The sequence below is a fragment of the Jaculus jaculus genome, chromosome X (assembly GCF_020740685.1).
Source record: "Jaculus jaculus isolate mJacJac1 chromosome X, mJacJac1.mat.Y.cur, whole genome shotgun sequence".
In the NCBI taxonomy this organism is placed as follows: domain Eukaryota; kingdom Metazoa; phylum Chordata; class Mammalia; order Rodentia; family Dipodidae; genus Jaculus; species Jaculus jaculus.
The window spans coordinates 135,683,465-135,692,455 of record NC_059125.1 but is presented as its reverse complement, the minus strand read 5'-3'; the positions used below and the strand labels follow the sequence as shown (position 1 = coordinate 135,692,455).

Here is an 8,991-nt window from a genome sequence, read left to right as displayed (position 1 = left end):
TGGAAACCCGCACACAGCTCTTGTTGCACTTGGGGTTTTTCTCTCCAACTTTTTCTAATCAAATAATTTTAAAAATAATTATAATGGCTGAAAACAAATGGCGATGGCACATCTTCCCTATGCTGACTTACTACTAAAGCTTCATCACCTCAGGATGTGATTGTATTATCCTTGGAACACAAATCAAAGGACAATCTTGTAAACATACCCGAGTTAACTTTATAGGCTTCCTTTGGCAAGAAGACTGTACTGAGCTATGCAAAACCTCCACAAGGACGTGATCACATACCTCACTGATCTCGTTCCTACAGAGGAAAATACACAAGATGGAAGTCAAAAAAAAAAAATTGAAGGAAAAGTCAAGGAGAATGGAAAATGGAGACAATGCATTTTATTTCTTTTATTTCATACTCAAAAACTACAAAACCATGCTCGGTACTGGAAAACATTGACTCGAGTGTGGCATATACAAACATTTCACCACGGTTCCTTTTGCAGAAAGATAACTCCAGGAGATGGCATGACAAAATGCTCTAGGCATGAGATTGAATTTGAAATGATACATAACTAAAAGGAAAATGCTCATCTTTGGAAGAGCTAGAGATGAGGCCAAGGTTGAGGCAAAAGAATGGTGAGCATGTAAGGGGGCAGAAGTAATGTCAAACAGACACGAGTACTTAAAAGTTAGGATCATGTTTTTAAATTGGATTTTTAAATGAATAGGTAAGCTGGAGAATAGGATGGAATACAAAAGTAACACAGTCCTGAAATATCCTGAGTCCTGGATAGAAAGCAGCAGACTCACACACCAAGTACCACTAATTTCCCCAAATGCTACTTTAACCACGTGATCAGGCTCTGTTTCATCAATTTTACCCTGTATCCACCAAGCTCCTCCTCAGAAAGGATAACAGTCTCATTTCTGAAGGATGCTGCAGATGATGTTGCTGAATGAACATGAAAAATATTCCAGTGCCTTGTTGCACACATAATCATGCATACAAATTATCACCACCTTAATCAGTGCACAGTTAATACTCCTGTATTACTTTATACTTTTCACAACTCACAGGTCCAAGTGTGGTTCAGTTGGATTCCTTTTTTTTTTTTTTGAGGCAAGCCCAGCAGACTGGCTTTTTGTTTATGCAATAGAGAAAGAGTGAAAGCAAGAGAGAGAAAAAGAAATAATTGGTGCCCCTAGGACCTACAGCCACTGTAATTGAACTCCACGTGCATGTACCACCTTGTGCGCATGTGTGACCTTGAGTGCTTGCATCACCTTGTACATCTGCCTTAGGTGGGACCTGGAGGATCGAACATGGATCCATAGGGTTTTTTTTAATTTTTTTTTATTTATTTGAGAGCGACAGACACAGAGAGAAAGACAGATAGAGGGAGAGAGAGAGAATGGGCGCGCCAGGGCTTCCAGCCTCTGCAAACGAACTCCAGACGCGTGCGCCCCCTTGTGCATCTGGCTAACGTGGGACCTGGGGAACCGAGCCTCGAACCGGGGTCCTTAGGCTTCACAGGCAAGCGCTTAACTGGTAAGCCATCTCTCCAGCCCGAATCCATAGGTTTTGCAGGCAATTACTTTAGCCACTAAGCCATCTCTCCAGCCTCTCAGTTGGATTCTTTAATTGTGGTCTAATAAGGTTGAAGTCAAACTGTCATCTGGACCTGTGATTTCATTATAGCTTTAAGGCCATCTTCTAATTTAGCTGTTTATAGAAGAATTTGGTTCTTTATACTTGTAGAACTGAAGCCCTCTGCTCTGATTGACTGTTTGCAATTCTCTATCATGGTAACACCATCTTATCACCTAAGGTCCTGGACTGAATACAGTGAAGAAAGCATTGGGGCTATGAAGATGGCTTGGTTGGTAAAGTGCTTGCCATGCAAACATAAGGCCATGAGTTCAGATTCTCACCACTCACCTAAAAGCCAGGCTTGCTTATAATCCCACCAGTTTGTAGACAAATACAGGTATTTCTAGGTCTAGTTGAATCAGTGAGGTCCAGGTTCAGCAATAGGCCATCTCAAAAAGTAAGTTGGGTGGGACCTCATGAAATTACAAAGATTTTGCACTGCAAAGGACACAGTGAAAAAAGCAAAGAGGCAACCTACAGAATGGGAAAAATTATTTGCCAGCTACATATCTGATAGAGGATTAATATCTAGGATATACAAAGAACTCAAAAAGTTAAATAGTAAGGAATCAAACAAGCCAATCAAAAAATGGTCTATGGAGCTAAATAAAGCATTCTCAAAGGAAGAAATACGAATGGCATATAAGCATCTAAAAAAATGTCCTACGTCACTAGTCATCAGGGAAATGTAGATTAAAACTACATTGAGATTCCATCTCACTCCTGTCAGATTGGCCACCATCATGAAAACAAATGATCATAAATGTTGGTGGGGATGTGGAAAAGGAACCCTTCTACACTGCTGGTGGGAATGCAATCTGGTCCAGCCATTGTGAAAATCAGTGTGGAGGTTCCTAAAACAGCTAAAGATTGATCTACCATATGACCCAGATATAGCACTCCTAGGCATATATCCTAAGGAATCATCTCATTTCCTTAGAAGTACATGCTCAACCATGTTTATTGCTGCTCAATTTATAATAGCTGGGAAATGGAACCAGCCTAGATGTCCCTCAACTGATGAGTGGATAATGAAGATGTGGCACATTTATACGATGGAGTTCTACTCAGCGGTAAAGAAAAATGAAGTTATGAAATTTGCAGAAAAATGGATGGACCTAGAAAGGATTATACTAAGTGAGGTAACCCAGGCCCAGAAAGCCAAGCGCCACATGTTCTCCCTGATATGTGGATCCTAGCTACAGATGACTGGGCTTCTGCTTGAGAATGAAAATACTTAGTAGCCGAGGCCAGTAAGTTAAAAAGGAGACATAAAGGGAAGAGAAAGGAAGGGAGGAGGGTACTTAATAGGTTGATATTGTACATATGTAAGTACAATGATTGTTATGGGGAGGTAATATGATGGAGAATGGAATTTCAAAGGACAAAGTGGGGGGGGAGGGAATTATCATGGGATTTTTTATAATCATGGAAAATGCTAATAAAAATTTTTTAAAAAGTAAGTTGGGGGCTGGGAAGATGATACAGCATTTAGAGACACTTGCTTCCAAAGCCTGACAGCCTAGGTACAGCCCTAATTCAATTCCCCCAAACCCATGTAAGTCCACTTATAAGTAAGACGTGTGTGCAATGTCAAGAAACCCGATCTGAAAACAAGGTGGAACACATACAAGTTCACTGACCTCTAAATGTATGCCCGTACACAAACACACACATACACACACATAAGTAAAGAAATTTTTTTTTCGGAGCGGCATGGAGGAGGCAGAGGCCGCGACGCGAGTTGGCGAGCTGTGCGGACCGAGCAGGCCTCGAGTGGGGGCCGGCGCCCCTGAGCCATTCCTGAAGTCATGGATTGGCCAGGACAGTGGTGACTCCCTAATCCAGTATGGATGACTGTAAGCCCAGTCCCCTAATCAAGCCCTTCGGGGCTAGGAAGAAGCGGAGCTGGTATCTTACCTGGAAGTATAAACTGAGAAACCAGCGAGCCATGCGAAGATTCTGTCAGCCCCCAGGGCCGTCCTTTCAGAAAGACCCTCTAAGATGTGGAGTGGCTATGCCTCAGTCGTACCCACCTCTCCCTCAGACAGGGGCTGTCCTTTTCCTGCTGGTGACTGTCATCGTCAACATCAAGTTGATCCTGGATACTCGTTGAGCAATCAGTGAAGCCAATGAAGACTTGGAGCCAGAGCAAGATTATGATGAGGCCCTGGGCCGTTTGGAGTCCCCACCTCGCAGGCGCAGAGGCAGCAGTCCCCGGAGGGTCTTGGATGTGGAGGTGTACTCAAGCCGCAGCAAAGTATATGTATCAGTGGCTGGCACCACGGTGCTAGAGGATGAGGCCCGGGAGCAGGGCCGGGGCATCCACGTCCTCGTACTCAACCAGGCCACTGATGAAGGCTCCTTCCACCTCAAAGATACAGTCAAGGCTCTTCTGAGAAGCCTGGGCAGCCAGGCAGGCCCTGCCCTTGGCTGGAGTGATACCTGGGCCTTCGTTGGACGAAAAGGAGGTCCTGTTCTTGGGGAGAAACATTCTAAGTCTCCTGCCCTCTCGTCTTGGGGAGATCCAGTCCTGCTGAAGACAGACTTACCACTGAGCTCAGCTGACGAGGCTGAGTGCCGCTGGTGATGCTTCTGCAGCAAAGTGGAGGGCTATGGGAGTGTGTGCAGCTGCAAGGACCCCACACCCATCGAGTTCAGCCCTGACCCACTCCCAGACAATAAGGTTCTCAATGTGCCCGTGGCTGTCATTACAGGAAACCGACCCAATTACCTATACAGGATGCTGCGCTCTCTGCTGTCAGCCCAAGGAGTGTCTCCACAGATAACAGTTTTCATTGATGGCTACTATGAGGAACCAATGGATGTGGTGGTGCTGTTTGGTCTTAGGGGCATCCAGCACACTCCCATCAGCATCAAGAATGCCCGGGTGTCTGAGCACTACAAGGCCAGCCTCACTGCCACTTTCAACTTGTTTCCGGAAGCCAAGTTTGCTGTGGTTCTGGAGGAGGATCTGGACATCGCTGTAGATTGTTTTAGTTTTGTAAGCCAGTCTGTCCACCTGTTGGAGGAGGAGGACAGCCTGTACTGCATCTCGGCCTGGAATGACCAGGGATATGAGCACACAGCTGAGGATCCAGCACTTCTGTATCTGGTGGAGACCATGCCTGGAGTAGGTTGGGTGCTCTGAAAATCCTTGTACAAGGAGGAGCTTGAACCCAAGTGGCCACTCAGAAAAGCTCTGGTACTGGGATGTGTGGATGCGCATGCCTGATGTTTCCCAATCCTACCACTTTGGCTTTGTGGGCCTCAACATGAATGGCTACTTTCATGAGGCCTACTTCAAGAAGCACAAGTTCAACACGGTTCCAGGTGTCCAGTTCAGTAATGTGGACAGTCTGAAGAAAGAAGTGTATGAAGTGGAAATTCACAGGCTACTCAGTGAGGCCAAGGTTTTGGACCACAGCAAGAACCCTTGTGAAGACTCATTCCTGCCAGACATGGAGGGTCATACCTATGTAGCCTTCATCCGAATGGAGAAAGACAATGACTTCACCACCTGGACCCAGCTTGCTAAATGCCTTCATATTTGGGACCTGGATGCTCGAGGTAACCACTGGGGCCTGTGGAGAATATTTCGGAAGAAAACCACTTTCTGGTGGTGGGGTTCCCAGCCTTCCCTTACTCAGTGAAGAAGCCACCATCAGTCACTCCAATTTTCCTGGAGCCACCCCCAAAAGAAGAGGGAGCCCCAGGGGCTGCTGAACAGACATGAAGCCTCTTCCAGGACCCTGAAAGACTGGGTACTGTGTACCCCCAGGCAGGCTAGCCCATCACCCCATCCTATAGGATTTTGTAGATGCTGGTAGGGGTAAGGGCTGGTTTGTTTTTAACATGGGACTTAATTACTAACTCTAAGGGGAGGGATCCCCCTGTTCCAACACCCCTGTTCCTGAGTTTAAAGTCTATTTATTTACTTCCTTGTTGGAAGAAGGCAAGAGAGTACCTGGGCCTCGATGGGATCCCTGAACAGCTGATCTTGTCCTTTATACACCCCATCCTCCCAGGCCTGGCTCAGAATCTAACCTATTCATTGACTGTCCTGAAGACCTTCATACCTTTCTGGGCTAGGATGCTGCCCTGAGAGTGGGGATAGCTCTTACTCAGGAAACTGCTATTCCCAACCATTGGGCAGGTCCATCTGGGGCCCATGTGCTGACACTCACTTAGAGACCCTTAGACACTGGACCAGGCCTCCTCTCAATCTCCTCTTTCTTTGTCCAGATTTCCAAAGCTAAATAAGGTGGTCATTGATTAAAAAAGGAGAGAACCTCACAAAAAAAAGAATTTTTTTCAAGTCGGAGAATAATGAATGAAGACACCAAGATAAATCTCTGGCCTCCACACACATGCTTACACATGTACATATCCACCAGTAACATGAGCACCCATACATATGGACATGCTTGTGTATGTGTTTGCATGCACACACACACACACCTTATACATACACAGATATTTTTTAACAAAGAAGAAAGTCAATGAGCACCAGCATTTCATCTCTCTGCTTCCTAACTACATTACCAGATTTATCACACTCTTTTCACCACACCATTCCCTAAATGACAGACTACACCTTCAAAATAGGAGCCAAAAATACACTTTTCCTTCCTTAAATTGTTTTTGTTAAGTTTTTTTACCACAATAATTAAAGTAACTAATACACATAATGAGACCATGTCTCAAAAAACACAGACTAAAACTGAAGTTCAGTGACACAGTACTTGCTTAACATGTGTTTGATCTCCAGTACAGGAAGGAAGGAAAGAAAGAAGGGAAGGAGGAAGGAAAGGAGAGGAGGGAGGAAGAGAGGGAGATGACAGTAACAGAAATCACAATTTGGGGGGAGATAAAGGAGAACAGAGAATTGAAAAAAATAAAGAAGAGTTGTAAAGACTACAGGAGATACCAGGCATGGTGGCACACACCTTTAATCCCAGCACTCAGTAGGCAGAGGTAGGAGAATCACTGTGAGTTTGAGGCCACCCTGAGACTACATAGTGAATTCCAGGTCAGGTTAGAGTGAGACCCTACCTCCAAAATACCCATAAATAAATAAATAAAAAGACTACAGGAGCATTTAGCAATAGGGGAGGGTAGTAAGGAGTAGCTGATCTTACTTGGAAATAGCCTTGTAAGGGGCAAGTGAGTGCAATGTTGGCACAAGTAGAAGCACACACATAGGAAGTTCTATTGTTCTAGAGTTCACTGTTGTATTAGTTACTGTCTTTTTTGCTATGACAAAATATCTGACAAGAAGCAATTTAACAGAAGAAGGGTTTATTCTGATTTACAGGTGGAGGATATTGTCCATCATGGAAAAGAAGGCATAATAGCAGGCAGGATTTGGAGGCAACTGGTCACATTGAATCGTTAGTCAGAAAGCACAGACAGATGAATGCTGTTGTTCAGATTGCTTCTTCCTTTATATTCAGTTGGGGATCCCAACCAGTGGAATGGTCTTCCTATCTCAATTAACCTAATCTAGAAACTGCCTCACAGACAAGCCCAGAAGGTTGTTTCCATGGTGATTCTAGATCCTATAAATTTGGCAATCAATATTAACAGTCATAGTTTTCTAGGGCTCAAGGATCTTTAGAGAAAAGCCCATGTCCAGGGGCTGTTATCAAAAGGTAAGTGGGGACTGGAGAGATGGCTTATCAGTTAAGCGCTTGCCTGTGAAGCCTAAGGACCCCGGTTCGAGGCTCGGTTCCCCAGGTCCCACGTTAGCCAGATGCACAAGGGGGCGCACGCATCTGGAGTTCGTTTGCAGAGGCTGGAAGCCCTGGCGTGCCCATTCTCTCTCTCTCCCTCTATCTGTCTTTCTCTCTGTGTCTGTCGCTAATAAATAAAAAAAAAAAGGTAAGTGGTAGGTACATCAGTCAACTCTCATATTTTCTAGGTCATCTAATATTCATTTTCACAGGACCTGTGATAATTAATTTCATTGTCAACTTAATTGAATCAAGAAATTCCTAGGAAACTCATGAGACACACCTTTGTGTACATCTCTAAGGGTATTTCCAGTGAAAATTAACTAAGAGGGTAAAACATACCCAGAATGCAGGCAGCACCATCCCATGGCTAGAATCTACAACTGAACAACAAAAGTGGGGAGGAGAACAAAGCCAGCTGATTGTTGACATTCACTTTTTCCTGCTTCCTGATTCACCAAGATGTGAACAAGCAGCCCCATACTCATGCTGCCACAGCTTCAAGCTACTCCTGCCACCACCCACAGCTCCTCTGTCATGATGGACTCTACATTAAAACTGTAAGCCAAAATAAATCCTTCTTCCCCTAAGTTCATTTTTGTCATGTGCCTGGTCACAAGAACATAAAATGCAGCAGATACAACTATATACTGATGATACTTCAGTTTCTGTTTCATAGGTTGTCAATACCCTAAAGCTATTTTGTTTTCATCTTCACACACACACAAACAGAGACAGAGACAGAGAGAGAGAGAGAGAGAGAGAGAGAGAGAGAGAGAGAGATCAAGCAACACACAATCAACTGGAAATACATAGAGAAACATAGTGAGTAGAGATGATAGAGCAGCATCTGGTGTAGTCAGTAGTTCACAAGATCAAATCTTAGGCTGGAGGTATAGTTGAATGGTAGAACACTTGACTACTGTGTGCAAAGCTGAGTTTCATCCAGCACACCTCAGAAAGCCTAATAAAATCACATCTATATTTAACATAGACCTGGGTGTAGATTCAAATATAGACCTTAATGTAGATTTGAATTTGCTAGCTGAATGATTTGTTAACATAAGTTCCCTCTCTGAATTTCAGCTTTCTAAACTAAAAATGAAAATACATAAGCTAAGCTCCTATGGTTGATGTGAAGAATAAATGAGATGCCATAAAAAACTACCAACAAGTCCTTTGTCATATAGTGCATGGAAGGCATTCCTATTTATTCATACTGTAAAACTTTTCATTCTTGTGTTATATGATGTCACATGAACTTATCTCTAGAAAGACATGAACACAAGAACAAATGCTTCTTCATTGTCAGGTTGGGCATGAATAACAGATCCAAGTAAAGTTTCCACTCAAGCCTAGCATGGTAAATTAATGAATTTATTTGAGCTTACTTACTGGAGAATGAGTGAGGGTTTAATAACAGGAATGTGCGTGACAACAAAGTGGTTGTGCCAATGAGAAGTCTCATCCCAGCATGGATGATGACTTCACCATAGCTGCATAGGAGCTTCCCTCCTTCAGTTAACCTTCCACAATTTGGATACACTAATAACCTCCTGAGACCACAAGATCACGTGCAGCTGGGACAGAATTACATATAGCTGGCAGAG

At 43.9% G+C, this 8,991-nt stretch overlaps 1 pseudogene; it reads left to right on the top strand.

The window, feature by feature from the left end:
* The first annotated feature begins 3,435 nt into the window (after window positions 1-3,435).
* Window positions 3,436-5,612, top strand: LOC101607231 (annotated as a pseudogene).
* The last annotated feature ends 3,379 nt before the right edge of the window (window positions 5,613-8,991 follow it).